The 19,698-nt window shown below is 37.2% G+C and overlaps 1 long non-coding RNA gene and 1 pseudogene across 1 annotated transcript; both read left to right on the top strand.

Moving 5' to 3' along the window:
- The window catches only part of LOC113328051, a 42,053-nt pseudogene extending 23,647 nt beyond the window's left edge, over positions 1-18,406 (top strand).
- Positions 9,489-13,621, top strand: LOC113328177. Its single transcript, XR_003349287.1, has 5 exons — positions 9,489-9,905; positions 10,476-10,585; positions 10,870-10,973; positions 11,417-12,120; positions 12,786-13,621. It is a non-coding gene; the product is annotated as an uncharacterized LOC113328177 (long non-coding RNA).
- Positions 18,407-19,698: the final 1,292 nt, after the last annotated feature.

The raw sequence follows: 19,698 nt of genomic DNA, 5'->3' as shown, positions 1-19,698 counted from the left end.
TTACTTGTACCTGGGCCTCTTACATCCTTGCGAGAGACAGAGTTGCTAAAAAAAGCAGGAGCTGAAGTTTTGTTTTGAGATTCATATGCCTTGAAGATTTTGGTCAAGTCTGTTCTGAATTTCTCATACTCAACTGCTGCAAGTTCATTATCCCAAAAAATTATCTTATATGTGAACCTTACCCATCTTGCCTTGTACCTTGGATCTAGAACCACTCCAATTCTCATAATCAAATTACATTCACTCCAGTATGTATTAAAATTTTGTCTCATTTTCAACCCCATTTCTCTGACATACCCAAAAGTACTATCTTCCCAACTTTTGATTCTTTGATTAATTTTATATACCCCATTATAATAAAAATTTGCAGTTGAATACTTAATCCCTGCAAACTCAGTTGAAATATCATTAAAAGCCTCCAAACAATTACAAATTTCTATTCCTTGTTCCCACTTCTCACTTGATGGCAGAATACCAAAGTCAGAATCGAACTCAGTAAGTCTTTCAAAACCTTCTCGCAGTTTAATTGCATTCTTAAGCATCGTAAAAGTGGAGTTCCACCTTGTGTCCACATCTAAACTAACTTCTCCAGACAATCTACATTGTGTCAGTGTTGTTTCAAACTTCTCTTTTCTAGCTTGTGAACCCTTTACATACTTAACACAATCTCTAATACCCTCTATAAACTCAGCAACTACTTTCATGCCGTTCAATACAATCAAATGCAGTATGTGGTTCTATACCTCATGTGAAACAATTTTCCTTGAAACAACAAACAATTCTTACCATCTAGCCACTTAATAAGATTTCTCATCATAACCCTATTAGCTGGAGCATTATCAACAGTCAATGCAAAAAAAATCCTATCAATGTTCCATTCCAATGTGCAAGTTTTAATAAAATCTGAGAGAATATCTCCTGTATGCAGTGATGGAACTACAATGTAAGCGAAGGTCTTGGCAATCAAATTCCACTCATCATCTATAAAATGGCATGTAACACAAGAATAACCATCTTTAGTGTGTTTGGAAGTCCACATATCAGTTGTGAAACTGCATTTGGAAGTCAAATTCCCTAATTGTAATTGCAATCCATCTTTCATTTCAGCATAACACCTCAACACACCAGCTTTACTTGTATTCCTACATGGCATTCTTGCAGCAGGGTTCAAAGACTTGACAAACTCTCTAAAATAGAAATCATTTTAGCAAGGCAGTTCCTAGTAACTATAGGATCATACTTGTAATTAAGTAATTTAACTTGGTTAGTACCTGCTTTTTTAACTGCAGTAGTAAGCTTCATTTGGCCTGGCTTGTTTTCAGGCTTCTTGGGGCAGGTTTTTAGATGTTGAGCCAAGCGTCTAGTTCCTTGTTCACTACAAGCAGGTACCTACTTATGACAATGATGACATTCACCATAAAGGACAACCACTTCCTTACCAGGATTATCTTTATCAGGCTCTACAATGATTTGCCTTGGGAATTCATCCCATGAAGGTGACCTTGTTGTGCGCAATTTCTTCCTTAAAGCAATAACAAGTGGATGATTTTCATCTGCTGCTTCTGCTAATGATCTGCTGTAAAGAGCTCGATGCATCTGTCACACACGTTGTCGCTACTGATTCGGGGACAGAAAAATCTCGCTGGGCTGTGAAGCATAATAAATTTTTGGTTCTCCCAAGTTGGATTGAGGCTGCCAATTTCTTATGGAAACGTCAACCTGAAGATAGTTTTGTTGTAAATGGCAGTAAGAAAGAACACTAAACATGGGGTTCATCTTTGAAATATTTTGAGAAAATTCGTTATGCGATTTGTACATTCATAACAAATGAACACGAATATCACAAGTACTTTTGGTTGCAGGGTTACATTAATCAATGTTCAATACCGAACCTTTAAAAAGAAAAGAGGTAAAATGATACAGAGTATTTTTTTTTGTTTTGTTTTGTTTTTTGTAATTCAAGTTTTCTGGTTTGTATGGTATGATCTGTGCAAGAATACCAACACATCCTCCCGGACGGCCTAAGTTTATGGGTGTAGGATTTAGAGGAGATTTTGAAGTAAATGAGATTTAACTTTTCAGACACTAAGTGTGAGTTGCAGTAAATTCACATTACACATTTTGATGGCAAGCCTTTATAGATTATATGGACTAGAAACTGAACTTGAAGTACACAGTTAGCTATATGATGATATTTAGTATCTGAAGATATTGTGTCCAACACTTCATATGTGTGTTGCAATTTGGAAAACGAGACACATGTTTAGATCCATATTTCATGGATATGGACTGTTTTGTTTTTTCTTTCCTTGAAATTTTGTTCTTAGTTTCTCACTTTTTTAATATAGTAAACAGATCATTTGAAGTTTGCAGTAGCAAAAATAGTTGCTCATCATCTCAACCTCTTATTGTTAGAAAAATCAGTTTCATTATCGCTCAAGAATACCTCTACGAAAAAGACATATCTCTCGTGCTCACTATCAAGAGGCCTTTGTTAGAACGTATAGCACGCTGCACAGGTGCACAAATAGTTCCTTCGATTGATCATCTTTCGTCTCAAAATCTGGGTTATTGTGAAGAATTCAAGGTGGAGATGTTCTTTGAAACACATGGGAGTGCTGGGTAGGGAGAAAAGAAATTGGTGAAGACACCTATGTTTCTGAAGGGAGACCCAAGCTATTGGGTTGTACTGTAAGTCCTGTAACTCATTACAGTTCATTTTTCTTAATTTATCAAAATATTGTCTGGGTCTTGTAGACTTCAATCCAATTCATAAATTGAGCCTCATCTAAAGAGCCTACAACCATTGGAATCTTTGATGGGGTTTATATACTTTGATCAGGATTAATGATAGATTTTGTATTGAAATGCAATATTGAGACGAAATTTTTCTGTGACGTGTGCATCAGTTTTCCCATTATTTTTTTTTTCCTTTTCCGAATCACATTTCATTGATATTAAAATTGGAATGATTTTTTAGGGACCGTGGTTTTTTTAAGGGGACTATGGTTTTATTAGGCCACCTTCCCCATAGAGTTATAAGGGGTGTCCTAAAGTGTTGAAATGACTAACCTACCCTTAATCTAATTTAATTTAAAACCTATTTAATAACCACCTATATATATATAACGACCATCTCCTCACACCACAGCCGCCAACCACCGCCGATTACCACCACCACCTCCGATTATCACCACCACCAACCACCGATTACCACCACCTCCTCCCACCACCACCGCCCACCACGCCCGATTACCACCACCACCTCCGATTATAACCACCACCAACCACCGATTAGCACCACCACCTCCGATTACCACCACCTCTATATATATAGCTTAATTTAAAACATTAACAAAGATATTCACACAAACCCATTACTTGTCATTCGTTTTTTGTTGAATAAATGAGAAGTAATCATCAAAATGAGTTGAAAATGGAAGTTGCAGAGAGGGTTAATGGAGGTTTTTTTCAGAGAAAAGTTCGGTTACGTAGCAAAAAACAAGTCTCAGCCGAACTTTTAGTTCGGTTACGTCGCAAAACGTTCGGTTTCGTCGCAAAAAGTTCGGTTATCACGAATTAATTTGTTCTTAACCGAACTTAGAGTTCGGTTGATTCGCAAAAATACTTTTAACCGAACTCCTTGTATTAGAAGAACACAAGTCCATAAGTTCGGTTCCTTCGCAAAATAATATCACCGAACTTTATTTTACGAAAATAATGAGAAGTCCAAAAGTTCGGTCCGTTCGCAAAAATGTTAAGTTTTCTTTGTAACCGAACTCTACCTTTGAAACTTCGTAACCAAACTCTACCTAATTAGCCAAGAAATATATTTCGTAGTAACCGAAAGTTTGCCTAATTGAATATATGCATATATAAGCCCAGTTCGGTTGATTCGCAAAATATGTTGAAGTTTGCGAACCAACCGAACTTCTAACACTAGGTTACTTTTAACCTGCAGTTCGGTTGGGAACTTGGTTGCGTTGAAGTTTGTGAACTAACCCATCATACCTCTGTAAATCTTATTATTAAAGTTCGGCTACCTGCGTGTTTGAAGAAAGAAACCGAACTCTTTGTTAGGTTATATGTTCTTGACATTTATTAACCGAATTCCGTGTTCGGTTACCTGTTCTTCACACTTGGTATCCGAACTACCTGAACCTAGCATGATTTTTTTATAAAAATTTATAGTTTTATGAATATTTGGACCAATTCAACCACCATTATCTAAGTTTGAAGCATACTTGGGTACCCAAATACTCTTCCTTCGGTTGTGGTTGGTAAAATCCATCATTTTCATCTTGAGATTGAGTTTGTGGAAGAATACATTCACCATCTAAGAAATAACTCATATCTAGATTATTGTGACGATTAACAAATACTCTAGGAGAGGATGGAGATGAAGAATCAGATGAGCTATCATCACTTGAATACTCAAGCTTAGTGAGTTGGAAAAAAAATTATTTTCCATGTTTTTCATCTTCTCTAACTTTACTCTCTCAATAATTCTACTTCTTTAGCTTAATCACTTCACTAATGATTTCACTAATCATTGCCCAAAATTAATCAGGAGGGTAGTTTAGGTATTAATATAAATATCTAGATAAGGGGTGACCTAGATTTACTTCTAAATATCTTACTAAAAATAGAATCATGGTCCCAAAAAGAAAACCATGGTCCCCAAAAAATTGTTCTAAAATTGAGATTACAAGAGCAAAAATAACCCACCACAAGCAGCCACTTGTACAGGCCCAGAAAAGAGAAAAAATTGTGGATTCAATTACATTTGAAACTTAATGGAAAAAATGAAACTCCCCTTCAGCAGAATCTGTAGTATGCCACTCCTGGTAGTTCAGTTCTTTTTAAGAAGGAAGGTTTTCCCATGATGATTTGCCTTTCACCAGCCCTAATTGGCATCTTTTTTAGCTGCAGAATCAGCAAAAAAATTTGTTTCCCTGAAACTATGCATATATATGATATGATATTTTATTTGTTGCTTTCATCCATCTCATGTGAATAAACCAAGGAACCTTTCCCAAATCACTGTCTTTGAATCTAAACATAAGACAATTTTTTTCCATGCCCCATTCCACTTCTAATTCTGATGTGAAGAAACCAAGGAACCTTTCCCCAATCACTGTCTTTGAATCTGAAAATAAGACAATTTTTTTCGAAGCCCCATTCCACTTCTAATTCTGATGCATATACCACTCCATACACTTCTGCAATGTAATTTGTGCCAATACCTATACCCCCAGATAAGACTCCAAGCACTTGACATGTATGATCTCTCACTACAACACTAAAACCAGCTGCTCCTGGGTTACCTAATGATGAGCCATCACAACAGAACATAAGATATTCAAAAGGAGGAGGATTCCAGTAACAAGTCTTGATACACCGAAATTTACTGTGTCTTACACTAAGATTAACGAAGGCAATTATTTGTAGATCATAGTTCTGGTTCCACTTATTGCTAATCATTCTGTATCCACCTTCAAAAACCATCTTCTTTATTTTGGTTTTGAATTGCTTCGCAATTGATATAATATCTTCAAATATTCTTTTATTCTTTTTGAAATCACAATTCTTTAATAACAGAAAATGCTGCAGTTATCCAAGTCTCTCTAATTAGAGGACTATAATTTCTTGCATTTGTCAAAATATCATCAAAAGCAACAGGCATACTAAAACCAAATATAGAGCATATCCATCTCCAGATTTTGACACTAAAACTACAATGCCACGGAAGATGATTCATGCTATCTTGTTCATTTTCACAGATGCACCATCTTGATGCTAACCTATAATATCTATCAACCATAACTGAATCATCAATAAAGACTCCCTGAAGTATTTTCCAAATATTACTTGAAGTACTTGGATGTTGATAAGAATTCCATATTTTTGTAGAACAATGCATTTTAGGTTCTTTATGTCTTAAAAGAGAAATGACTGAAGAAGTGGTGAACTTACCATTCAAAGTGCCAATCTAAAAAAGTTTATCTTGTCCCCCTCCTATGTCAGGTAAGCTGAAAGAATAAAATAATTGTTGCAGTTCTTGAGGAATGCTCCAATTGCCATCTTGTATAAGATCAGCTACCTTCATTTTCATATTATTCCTCATATAAAGAGTCACTTCAGTTTGATCTATTTGAGGAGTTTCATAAATCCAATTTTCAAACCAGACATTCACATTTTGACCATTGCCAATGTACCATTTGAAGTTATCTTTTAACACATTCCAAGCCCACTTCAGACCAGGCCAAATAGAAGAAAGCTGCAAATTTTCATTCCACTGTCCATTTGAATTTTTGAATTTATCCTTAATGAATAATGGTCATTCATCTTCTGAATTTATGATTTTCCACATCATCTTGATTAGAAGAGCTTTGTTAATGAAATTCCAATCTTTGAACTTCAAGACCAACTTCACTAAAGGAAGTACACACTTTTTTTCCATGATAGAGTTTTGTTTTTTCTCACTTCTACATCCCCAGACCAAAGAAAATTTCTTATGATCTTTTCACAAGTTTTAATTGCAGAAGAAGGCCATTTATAGACACTGATATTATATATTGGAATGTTGCACAAAACTGACTTGACAAGTACTAGTCTATCTTGGAATGATAGTAACTTCCCTTTCCAAACTGCTAGTTTCTTCTGAAACACTTCCACCATAGGTCATATTGTAGATATTTTAACTTTTCCAGGAGAAAGAATACTCTCAAATCCATTTGCATTAAATCCCTTATTTGAGTTCTTCTAAGTGTTGAAGTGTCATTTATAAAGAGCTTACTTTTATTTTTGTTAATAATTTTCCTTGTACCCTTCTGATACTTCTCCAACAAATTAAGAAGATTTGTAACATTTTCTTTGCACCATCACATAAAAAGAGCACATCATCTGCAAAAAACAATTGAGTTGGATGAATACCTCTTCTAAACACCATTAGATCTAATGAGCCTTCCTCCACCATTTTATGAATGCATCTACTAAGCACATCTTCTATTATGGCAAAGAGAATTGAAGACAGAGGGTTTCGTTGTCTGAGCCCTCTACCTACTGAGAAGAAACCTTGTGGACATCCATTAATCATCACTAATATTCTATCTTATTCAAAAAGAGTTTGCATCCATTGACACCATGAATTTTAAAAACCATAGTTGTGAAGTACTTGAAAAAGAATTCTCCAACTCACTGAACAGTTTTCCCATTCATGCCTCTAGGATGATGCTTTTTTGAATTTATTTAATATGTTAGCTTTTGTTCACTGAAAATGGTGTTTGATTTGAGTGGAAATTTTATTTCCAGATCTTGCTAAAGGGTGCCAATGGCGATGAGCGGAAAAAAAAAGTTAAACATGTTCTTCAGTATGGTGTTTTGTAACATATTACTTGGTATTGGAGACTACTTTTCTTGCTGATGAAGGTGCCTCTCTTCCATAACTTCCATTAAAGTATCCCATACTATTGCCTTGCCCGATAAACCTTCCAGTATTGATAGGTCAATATCTACTATACCTGGATTCGCGGTTGTCTCTACCACATCCATACCTCAGGGCTCCTCGTCAAACATTGATTCACAATCTGACAGGTTTGCCACATCCAAACTAACCTCCGCTAAAGAAGCTTGGTTTTCCATATCCAAAGTAACCTCCGCTCAAGTTATGAACATTGATTCACAATCTGAAAGGTTTGTCCAAGGTCCCAGCGCCTCCCCCCTCTTTGTTCCTTTTAGCGCCTTTTTGATTTCAATTTCATAGATGGGACGGATGAACTCCTTGGACGGGTCTACGGGTTCACCATGGTCCTCCAGGTTTACAGTTGGGTTGTCGCCACCCGCATTGAAGAGTTCGGCGAAATAGTCCTTCCATCATACCTTTATCTCCGCATCTTCCACCAAAACTCGACCGTCAGCCGCCTTAACGCATTTGACCTTGAGTAAGTCTCGTGTTTTATTTTCCCGCATACGGAAAATCTTGTAGATTTCCTTCTCCACCTCTTCTGTGCCTAGGTTTCGGTAGAAGTCCTCATAGGCCCTTCCATTCATGTGTGCCACAATTTTATTTGCATGCTTTATGGTAGCCTTTTAATTCTGGAGGTTTTCTTCGCTCGTTAGGACCTACGCCTTTTTGAAGCGGTCTTTCTTTTCCTTGATGGCCCGCTTCACCTCTATGGACCATCACAAGGTTTTGGTCTTATTTTAATCTGATTTCGAAGATTCATATCTATTTATGGAAGGTGATTAATAATGGAATAGCGGTGAAACACAATATCAACAGGTTCATTCTCAATATTGATACACATGCACTTTCTGTCATGTTCAAGAGGAAACTATCTCCCATATATTATTTGATTGACCAAGAACAAGAATGTTATTTAATAGATTCCAATTGGATTTGTCTTATAATTCTGATGAGGTCAACATTAAACATATTCTTCAAAGTTGGATGGAAGAAGATATAGAAAATAGTTTCATTTTCAGATTATGTATTATCTGGAACCTGTGGAAGATGATAAATGACATTGTATTCTCAATAGAAACTTTCTCGGAGACACTGATAATAAAGAATGCGTATCATGATCTCAATATGTGTTATGTGTTTGACTGAAGTCGAGAAAAACAGAAGTATCAATATCCAGCCTTGTAGGAACGACATTTGGACTCCTCCAGATATAAATTACATTTAAATTAATGTATATGCTGCTTTTATCCCAAATAATGGTGCGGCAGGTGCTGTGGCGAGGGATCACAATAGGATGTGGCACAATCATTTTTGATGCCGCATCTCCGTCGTTCGCTGAAACTAATGCTTGTAGGTTGGGAATGGAGTTGGGAAAACGTCTACATTTCAGCAACATTATAATAGAAGGTGATGCTTCCAACGTGACTGATGCTGTTCTAGGTGACACAAGGGAACATCCCATGGAGTATATTATATGTGGTTTTACAGATTAAAGATGTTGTTTAGCCTTTTGTAAATGTAAAGTTCCAATATGTCCCGAAGAGTGCTAACAGTTTGGCGCATTCTTTGTGCCAATATACAATGCACAACCATGTAAATAACTGGTGGGATGAAAATTTTCCACCCTTTTATATCATTGCAAACCTCAATATCCGAGGTAGTTTAATAACATGGACTCTGTAGAGTCCTTTCTCCTTTGAGAAAAAAAAAATACTTCCACTTCTAATTATCGGATCCAACTTGCAGTTTCTTTCTACGTGTTGTCTGTTTCGCCTTCCTCACATAACATACTTTCTGGAAGTACCATTTTTCTTGAAACAAAACAATTCTCATTTTGAGGTGATGTTGAGAATAGCAAACTTGGGCCAAGGCCTCGGTGCCTCACTCACACAGGCCTGGAAGGTCCTCGAGGAACGGGTTTGAATGCTGCCTTCTAAAGGGTAAATGAGTAATTTCAGTTCATCTTCTGTGGTTTACATCTACGTTACTCTCTCTCTCTCTCCACCACCCTCGACTTATCCTCTTCTCTGCCTTTTCACTCAAAAAACATTCCCGTGCCGCCGCCACCACCACCGCCGTCTGAAATGGCATACCTACTCCAAATCAATACCCCAGGAGGATTACTCGATCTCAACGTACGCCTATCTAATCACAAAAACCATCTGCCAGAGAAATATGCTTGGAAATCAATGATAGCCAAAATGAAAATTGTTCAGTAAATGGAGATGATATTGAAGAAGATCTGAGAAGACAAGCTCAGATCGTTTGAATGGACATATAAGTGCAGTCGAATTGAACTGAAATCTGTGTTTACGAAGAAGATCGTGTGAGATGTGAAGCTGAATCTGATGTATGGAGATGAATTTTAAAATTATCAAATTTGATTGGTAGTGTGAAGATTCTCCACTTAAAAGACTAGTGATTTTTGGTTTGTCAGGTATGAATTTGATCTGTAGTGGTGATTTTTGATATGTATGAATTTTGATTTTGGATTCTGAGATGTTTCTGGTAGAATTTGGGAATGCAATTTTATGATCAATTCGGAGTAGACATTAGTCGATGAGCTTATGTAGTTGATTTGATTGTATCAGAATGCCCTTTAACTAGTGAAAAACAACTGAGCTAGTAGTTATGGAAAAATGAGTTTTCTTTGTAATTTTTTATTTTTTTTTTTGAATTGTAGCCCAGACGGCCTAGATAGGTAGGTGCATAAGCGTATGAATTAGGAATTAGCTTCAAATGCAAGGCTGTTTTAGAGGAGATCGTGTTTATGTATAATGAGATTCCATATTTCATTTCAGACACTAAGTGCAAATTATTGTAAAATATTCACATTAGACATTTGATGGCAAACTTACTAAAAAACATACCTTTGTCCATTGCCAAACTCATTTTTCCGCAACTACTAGAATCTAAAATTTCCCATATGATGATATACACAAATAAGAATAAGAAGAATTTCTGTTTTATTTTACACTGACATTACCTTTTCCTTTCTTTCTTCTAGTATTGTTGTTAAAGGAGTTACTTGTAAGAAAAATGTTTCCAGCCGGTGGATGATTTCTAAAATTGAGAAGCCCCATTTTCTTATCCTCGGAGGAGCTCATATGGCAGCAGGTTGTTACCGTTTACATTCTGCTATCACTCATCAGTTTAACGTACATGGGAGGAAAGATCTTTAATATACCTTCTAAAGTAATTTAAAAAGATAAAATTAAACTCAAACCAAACATTTCATCATGGATTGTCAGTATCTGCAGATACTGTGTCTAACATTTCATACCTGTGTTGGAATTTGGATAATGAGGCACATGTTTAGATCCATATTTCGTAGATATGGACGGGGTTTTTCTTTGTTTTCCTTGAACTTTTCTTCTTATTTTCTCACTTCTTTTATACAGGAAACATTTCATTTGAAGCACATGGGAGTGTTGGGCAGGGAGTAAGGAAATAGGTGAAGACACTTATGTTCTTTCAAGAGTGCCCCAAGTCATTGGGTTGTACTGTAAGTTCTATAACTCTATTTTCTTAATTTGTCAGAATATTGTCTGGGTCTTGTAGTCTTGTAGACTTCAATGCAATCCACAACTTGAGCGTAGCACATCTAAATTGCCTATACCCATTCACTGGAATCTGTCAATCTGATAGGGTATATATACCTTTGATCTGGATTAGTGATAGGATCTTTTTTATATGGACGCATTATGGAGCCGAAATTTTTCTTTGACGGGTGCATTAGTTTTCACATTCATGCCTGTAGGATGATGCTTTTTGAATTTTCTAAAATATGTTAGATTCTATTGACTGAATATTGAGTGGACATACTATTTTAAGATCTTTATGAGTAGATAAAGCAGTTGGATAAAATGTAACTTTTCCCAAGAGAAGTTTGGTGTTTTCTCACACTGATCCTCATTCACCCAGTTCCACTATATTGTGCACACGCAGGTTCCATAACATTGTCGCTTGGTTTCGATATGCGTTGATTGACGTTCACTCAGTAGACCTTCCACCCTCAAAACTTGATTTCAGCTACGGAAATCCAGAATGGGTAAAGAAAGAGGTCAATCTGGTTCAGTGACTACAAACCGAGATAGCGACGAATATACTTGAAATTAATCGATTGAGAGTGCAGTTGCTCTTCCATTCGTATGTGTGGGACCAGCGACTGATTCCTGCAGCAAAATTATAGACAACAGACACCAGGAAGGGCTCAACAGCTCTATACAAGAATATATGGAGGAGTCTATAAGTACTGCAGATAAGCTTGTATCAACAAACTCAACTTCCAGGCAAGGTGGTAAAGATTCTCCCAGTTTTGACTCCGTACTTGCAGATCAAGATGTGATAAAAAATTGCAAGCTGGAAGGAAGTGGTGAGCAGGTGGATTCATTCCAAATCATAACACCCCAGGGCCACATCTTTTATCTAGCTTAAGTTTAAATGCCCAGGCCGATCCTTTGGAACCTGGAATACATGTGCGGAGGGCAAATTGAGAAAGTCAGTTCCCGATTGTACTGAACCTTGATGCAGCATGGAGTGGTGAAAACATGCCAGGGAGTATGATATTGGAAATTAAGCGTGAAGTGGCAGCAGATTCAATCAGTGCAAGAAGCCCAACTTGGCTGGCAAAATTTTTGGGTGTCTATCAGGTATCTTTTTCACTGTTTTTTATACTAAGTCTAACATCGAACGAGTAACTCAAATTCAACAGCATTCACTAAATTTTGATTCGCTTATTCTAGTAGAATTCGCCATTCGAAGCTTAGAAGTTTCTACATTGTAACAATTACACTAATAATATTCTAGGAATGACAACACGGTATATCTAGTAGAGAAGGAAACACATTACAATCATTCAGCTAGATGTAGATTAGGAAACAATTATACTAATAATATTCTAAGAGTGACCTTGTTTTTAATAGAAAAACAGAGAAAGTGCTCAACAGAGCAACAGACTCACTGGTACAACAGGTGGCCATCTGGGCATATCTAGCACCATGATGGACCCCCAAAGTTTGATGAATGTTATTTCTAGTTATCCTTAACAGTGGGAATATGAATAGACCGGTAAGGCATCCAAAAAGCAGTTGAAGGTTAGGAACTTTCCAATTTAAGTTGAAGGTTAGGAACTTTCCAATTTAAGTTTTGAAGTAAAGTAGAGTGACTAGATATGTGAGCGAATCTAATAGCACTAGAGTTTAGTTTCCTTAGTGCAAAATCAATAGCTTCCACCATAGCTGAGGGTGAAACTTCCTTGTAGTGTTACTTCATCTTCTGCTAGATGTGGAAACTCATTTCACTTCTGTGCTTGTAGTTTTCTGGGTTCAGGAGGAACCTCATTTATCTTCAACGCTGCTGTCTTCAACCTCTTGGCGAAATCAGAACGTTGCACTGCAGCTTTATGATCCATCTTTACGAATCCGTCAGTGCGGTCCTTGCCTAAAATGTGGTTAAGCAAGAAATGAAGCTGATCTGGGTCGATAATCGACATGTTCTCCCTGGGCCTGGTGATTTTGCAAGTCCCACCCCAGAGAGAGAGAGAAATTGGGAATTCACAAAAAATCAAATCACCTGAAAACTGGAATACGGAAAAATACCATCTCGTCGCTTGAAATTGGTAAATCAGATAAAGATCAGAGTGCGTGATTAAATCCATCCCCATCAACTAAACCCAATATCCCACACAAGAATCAAAAAGATCATCTCCTGGAATTGGGAAATCAGAAGAAGAACTTCTCGTCTCGTGAAATTGGGAATTCTTCAAATTAGGGGTGCACCGGATTCGTGGATGAATTCACAGCAACAACATCATCAACCAAACATCACAGGTACCTTTTTCTATCATGGGGTTCTTAAGATCGGTCTTGAAAAACCTAGGGTTTCACCAATTTACTTCTTCGTTATTACTTTCTTCAGCAAGAAAAAAATTAGGGTTTGAAGATGGGAAATTGTCATCTCTTTTTTCTTTATCCAAGTTGTTGTTTTCTTCTTCTTCGGTGAAGAAATCTACTAGCGTTTACATAGGCTCTGAGTATCCTAAAGTGGTAGAAGAAAATGATCTTTTGAGTTGCTTGTATCTCCGCAAGGACAGTAATCCAATTCCGGTTTTAACTGGATCGAAGCCGCTGTTTAATGAGAAAGTTCGTTTCACACATTGGGCTTTTTACAAAATGAATTTGACAAAGCCCCAATACTGGCCTCCACCACCAGTAACACCAGAAAACGAAAAATACATTGTTACTCATCGCCCAGCCAAGAAAAACTGGTACAGATTAGCTACTGACGCATCCTTATCCAAGAAGAAGGAAGATCCAACTCCATCTCGTCGAAAAGTAGTTCCCAGGGCAGGGTGTGGATGGATAGTTAGAAACAGTTCTTTGGAACCAGTTTGCACTGGCGAACACATGGTATCCGATGACCCAATAGAAGAGATCGATTTCTATGAGTTGTTAACGGTTGAAAGAGCTTTTCAAGAGATGGGGCCAGATTGGCTACCACTTGAACTTTCAACCGATAATAAGTTCGTGATAAAAATATTGGATGACGATAGACTACGACCTCACATACATGACATGGATGCCCTACTACAGTTGAACTTGTATGAGAAGAAATATCTGGTCCTATACCAAAGCATTATGAAATCTATTGACGCGCAGATCATAAGCTCAAATGGGAGACGGAACTGGGATCATCACATCAGCTTCAAGCTTCGTAAGCTCAAATGATGTGATGATCCCAGTTCCGTCTCCCATTTGAGCTTACGATCTGCGCGTCAATAGATTTCATAATGGTTTGGTATAGGACCAGATATTTCTTCTCATACAAGTTCAATTGTAGTAGGGCATCCATGTCATGTATGTGAGGTCGTAGTCTATCGTCATCCAATATTTTTATCACGAACCTATTATCGGTTGAAATTTCAAGTGGTAGCCAATCTGACCCCATCTCTTGAGAAGCTCTTTCAACTGTTAACAACTCATAGAAATCGATCTCTTCTGTTGGGTCATCGGATACCATGTGTTCGCCAGTGCAAACTGGTTCCAAAGAACAGTTTCTAACTATCCATCCACACCCTGCCCTGGGAACTACTTTTCGACGAGATGGAGTTGGATCTTCCTTCTTCTTGGATAAGGATGTGTTAGTAGTTAATCTGTACCAGTTTTTCTTGGATGGGCGATGAGTAACAATGTACTTTTCGTTTTCTGGTGTTACCGGTGGTGGAGGCCAGTATTGGGGTTTTGTCAAATTCATTCTGTAAAAAGCCTAATGTGTGAAACGAACTTTCTCATTAAACAGCGGCTTCGATCCAGTTAAAACCGGAATTGGATTACTGTCCTTGCGGAGATACAAGCAACTCAAAAGATCATTTTCTTCTACCACTTTAGGATACTCAGAGCCTATGTAAACGCTAGTAGATTTCTTTACCGAAGAAGAAGAAAACAACAACTTGGATAAAGAAAAGAGAGATGACAATTTCCCATCTTCAAACCCTAATTTTTTTCTTGCTGAAGAAAGTAATAACGAAGAAGTAAATTGGTGAAACCCTAGGTTTTTCAAGACCGATCTTAAGAACCCCATGATAGAAAAAGGTACCTGTGATGTTTGGTTGATGACGTTGTTGCTGTGAATTCATCCACGAATCCGGTGCACCCCTAATTTGAAGAATTCCCAATTTCACGAGACGAGATGTTCTTCTTCTGATTTCCCAATTCCAGGAGATGATCTTTTTGATTCTTGTGTGAGATATTGGGCTTAGTTGATGGGGATGGGTTTAATCACGCACTCTGATCTTTATCTGATTTACCAATTTCAAGCGACGAGATGGTGTTTTTCCGTATTCCAGTTTTCAGGTGATTTGATTTTTTGTGAATTCCCAATTTCTGTCTCTCTGGGGTGGGGTGGGATTTTAGGGTTAAGTTGATTTGATGATGGTGTCCACGTATTTATAGAAATAGATGATGTTGTAGTTTAGATCTAATTTTCCTTGGTTTCATGTAGTCGGTTGTGTTTTTTTCTTTCCTTCTGATTTTTAGAAACTTGGGTAGTTTCTAAATCCTACATCCGACAAAAAAAAAAATTTTGAATGGGTTTGTTTGCTCTGTTTGTGTAGTACATGAGTTTGTAGTGGACCGGCTCAATCCTCTATTTCAATTTCGTTATCTGTATGTGATTTATTGTTAGAATACAATTTTAGGAGATTCAATGTTCTATGTTGGTTACTGAATATACAGACATGGTGTGATCGTGTTGACAACTGGCTTACCTAAGCACGACGATTTTCATAGTTACCGGAAATCCCTCGAATCTTAATTTTGGATTGATCTAAATTTTACAGAATGCGGATGCTTTTCTTACAACCCTAGAGGAGTGGTGGAAAAGGAATTTCTTTCTTCAAAAGCCCCCGAAAGACTTGGATGCGAATGAAGTCAAGAGGAAATGGTGCTTCTTTGTCATGACATTCGCCGGATGAAAAATAGCCTACCGCACAAATCTCCGGCACTGGGAACTCATTAATGCAAGTTAGAGGTATGCATTTTTAATTAGTTTACAAACCGAACTCAATTCATTAAAATATAGTGTCATGACAACAGAAAATTGGTTTTGGGGGATTTTCAAAGAATGAACATGAATATTTCTGGCTATGTTGTAATAGGCGCTAGGCGAGGCCCTAGGCGAGCGCCCAAGATTTAGAAAACAACAAATGTAAGAATAACTTGGCGCCTGGGGGCCTTTTTTTCCTAGGCGCTAGTCCAGCGCTTAGTTAAGCGCCAAAGGCGCTCGCCTTTTACAACGTAGATTTCTGGTTCTTTAGTTTTGGAGAATGTGGTGTATGCTGGATCCCATCAGTCAAAACTTCTTCTTGAACCAGCTCAGAAGATGGTAGAGACGGGGTATGTTACTCTTTTGTATTGGATCGCATTCTCGTGATTTTTCTGAACAATGATGTTGAACAACACTTGAGACAAATTAGGGTGAGAGACAAACTTGATAGATTCTGTTGAGTACATATGACTGGTAACACGACAAACGTAGGTTCAACCAAGTTTCTTGAGCCGAACTAATTATTGCATATTATTATGCTCATTGGGTAAGATAAACCTCCCAAGTAAGCTTACAACGTGTTCATTTGGGAGAATTAAAAATCTAGTAACCGGACCAATTCTCGCAAACGAACGCGCTGTAAAATCTCAGAATCCGATTCTTTAGGAGTGGGATTACCCCCAAAACTGAAATTTGGATTGCATTGTTAATCGGATGCATGCAATGGAATCAACTGGAAAATGACTAATATGCCCTTTCAAGACTAATATATTAAGTTAGAATTTAACAATCGATGAACATTCAATTCAATTTGTGGTTTGATCCAATCAATTGGGATTTAAGAATCAATTGAATTTTCTGAAACCTTGTCCTGTATCTGTACTGTAACCTATTGAAACTTAATTGAGGAGGTTAAAGATCAAACAACCCAAAGCTGATTTTCAAACTTTTTTTTTTTTTTGAAGGATGCTAAAGTCACAATATAATATCTTGATTCTTTTGGCAGAAAACTTGAAACGGACACTAAATTTCTCAAGTCAAGGAATGGATTCCCTGTAATCCCATTATTGGAACCATATTACCCTGTAATTTGATTATTTGTCCATCCCATTCTACCAAACGAACACGCTGTTAATATCTTTGGTGTACTGCATCAACTGATACTTTATACAGTTGAATGTGCGTACAATCTTATCTAGATGAGATGAATTTCTGTATCTTGACGTATTTTCTTTTGAGCACAGGTTTGCTCTCGTGATTGTGGATATTGCTACAGCTCTCTATAGGACAGGTTTCTATGGAAGGGGAGAACTGCCAGCTAGACAAATGTATCTTGCGAAATGTTCAAGGAGCCTGCAGAAGTTGGCTGCAAATAGAAATACATCCTTCTTTTACAGGGGACTTCTCAGTTTAGTATTTGAAATATTTTCTCTTAACCATAACCACCGTGGGCTGCTGCTATGTTGTTGTAGGTTTGGTGTTGCTGTAGTTATTACTAACCAAGTCGTTGCGCAAGTTGACGGTTCTGCTATGTTTGGTGGGCAACAGTTTAAACCTATTGGTGGAAACATCGTGGCTCATGCTTCTACGACTAGGTTTGTTCTTTATGATGAGTCTATGTATCCTTCAACTACATTTTGTTCGGTTACTAATACTATTCTGATATGCAATTGCTCAAGGGAAGGGCAGAGGAGCGTATATGTCAAGTAATCAGCTCCCTCGCTGAAGCACGGTTTCTAATATCTGCAGAAGGTGGCACTGATGGCAGGAACTGTGTTTATAACCCCATTATATCTTTCTTACTCCACCGAAGGAGAGGCAATTGCACGCAATCCGAAGAATTCGAGTTGTTGTATATCTGCAGTGGTGGTTATTCATCCAAGTATAGTATGTTCATCTTGATTCGGTGGCGCCATCGTAAATTTTCTCCTTGTGGGGTCAAAATTGTAATTTAAATTGGGAGGAAAATTCTAGCGTGGGAGGGAGGACTGAGGAGTTTCCAGTTTCGACTGGACCCTGGATATTGACAGGGCCGGTATCTTAAATACAGGACCGACAAGTTAGAAAGGGCCGAAAAAATTAGTTTTGTTGATTAAGTATGAAACGGCCGACCAAAAAAATGGAAAGTAATTTGATTAGAAAGAGTAGTCAATTGACTTCCACAGTGTGATTTCTATTAGAGATGATAATGGCAATATTTAATAAGGGCGCTCCTTTATATACCCCCAAGAAATGTTAACGATACCCCTTATGCATTCGCCATAGCTCCAGCATTACGGCAAGCTTGTGTCAAGAAAGGACCCAGTCGGATGACAGACATCCTCAAAAAGCGCTATTGTTCGCGGCCTTAACCAGAGTCCTCTTTCCATGACTACGGCTTATCCATCGGCGTTATACAGCGGCAACTACGGAATAGGAAACTGCAGCGTGGATAGGTTTATCGCAAGAAATCCCATTACTCGTTAACTTTGTACCCCAAATTAACAGAAAATCGTCATGAAAAATGCTGCTCAAAGTATTGAATAGACGGATCATTGCTTGTTTTTCAAAATAAAAAAAAAGCCCTATAAAATAAAATTTTGGGATATCATTTTCTTGTTTTGATTATACATAGAATTTGATGTAGGGTTATCCAACCTTATTTTAGACTAAAAAGCTCGCCGAGAATCAAATATAAATCATCACGGCCGCTGCTTCTCCTACAGCAACACCACCTCAACTTCAGCTCTTCCATTGCTAAGGAGTGGTAAGACATGGATCCCAAGTACCGAACAAATACCTTGTGAAAATCAAGCTTTGTTTTTGAAACCCTAGAAAGGATTACGATTGTAAGTCTCTTTTCTTTCACGGGTTTCCTTGTTCTGATTTTTGTGGGGCTGTTTGGTAACCATTATTTTAATGGATTATCAGCCCATAATCCATTATGCAGATTATAATGGATTCTATACGTGTGTGGTAACCATTATAATAATTATAATTGAAAAAATCCATTATTTCCATAAGCAGAAAAAAGTTGTTTTGAAAATTTATTATAATCAATTATTTTTTCCAACAAATTCAAGATGAATTTTTTCTTTTTATTTTTTCTAAACGGTTAAGATAGAGACACAAAAACTACATAGGAATAAAAAAAATGGTAGACCATTGTTGTTTCCTCTCCTTTTTGAGATCACCATTCTAAGATAATCAATTATTTGAGAAAATTTATTTTAAAAATGATTATGTCAAAATCATTTATCTATTTATGATTATCTATAATCGTAAATACATAATCATAAATTTTACCAAACAAGGCCGTTATGTTTAAATTCTTGGGTTCTATTTATTTATTTGTAGATGCAGACAGACATGACTGGAAATCATAAGGGCTTAGAAAAGATTTAGAATGCCAACATTCTGATCAAAAAAAAAACTGATACAACATAGAGATTCAACCACCTAGTCGGAGTTGTAGTTGGGATGAAGATTCTCAATTATTACAACTCATACCGAAGTTCCCTATTTTGGATCATCACCATCGTTTAGGGATTTTGTTTTAGCTGCCGAAAGTTGGGGTACCGCTATCAAAATTTCCAAAAAAGATCATGACTTTTATGTTAACCGAATTATAACGAACGTAACTAACTAATGAGGGAACCATTAACATTTCCCTAAATTTTGAAGACCGATTATAAAATTATAGAATT

Source organism: Papaver somniferum, unplaced genomic scaffold, assembly GCF_003573695.1.
Source record: "Papaver somniferum cultivar HN1 unplaced genomic scaffold, ASM357369v1 unplaced-scaffold_107, whole genome shotgun sequence".
Taxonomy (NCBI): domain Eukaryota; kingdom Viridiplantae; phylum Streptophyta; class Magnoliopsida; order Ranunculales; family Papaveraceae; genus Papaver; species Papaver somniferum.
Note: the sequence above shows the minus strand (reverse complement) of the source record. Positions and strands in the feature narration are given on the sequence as shown.